Raw genomic sequence first — 661 nt, 5'->3', positions numbered from 1 at the left:
TGCCTTTCCAAAAGGTGTGTGCGGAGTGGTGGTTATGTGGTGTGGCAAAGGAGCTGGACATTCAGCGCCTTTCTAAGGCCTGCTAGGAAAACTCGTGGCAAAGTGGTTTCTCCATGCAAAACTGGTGGTGTGTCACAATGGACCTCGTGTTTGGGGCTGGTGCTTAATCATTCATCCTCTGAGGACCATTGCCCAGGTTCCTGCTCTTAACTCTGGTCAAGGTGGCTCTTGCTGTTTATGGTTTTGCTCTTCTTCACCTTTCCTCTGTTTAAACCCTCTGACAAAGGTCTTGATGTCGTTGCTCAGCTGACATTCACTATCTAAAACTGTGTTTCTGGCAGAACATATTTAGCTCTGCTCTTGGGCTAGCCCATGCCCTTGTTTGTCAGAGTCCTGAGAGAGCAATGCAAAGCCTTGCTCATGAAAGACGTCTTTATTCCCATTTCTCACCAGGAGTCCAGCATTGCCCTGTTACGGATGGGGTCTGTACTGCAGACAGCAGCTTGTTTGCCCCGTGTCCTGCAGCATCACCGTCCTAGCAAATCTACTTTGTCTTGCATACTTTTTGGCTGCCAAAAGAGGTGGCAGAGGATTTTATTACTGATGGTGGTGCTTTGGTGGACTCTATTTAGAGTCAGGGCCGGGGCGTTTCCTCCCTCCT

The sequence above is a fragment of the Charadrius vociferus genome, unplaced genomic scaffold (genome assembly GCF_000708025.1).
Source record: "Charadrius vociferus isolate BGI_N301 unplaced genomic scaffold, ASM70802v2 scaffold179, whole genome shotgun sequence".
NCBI lineage: Eukaryota > Metazoa > Chordata > Aves > Charadriiformes > Charadriidae > Charadrius > Charadrius vociferus.
Note: the sequence above shows the minus strand (reverse complement) of the source record.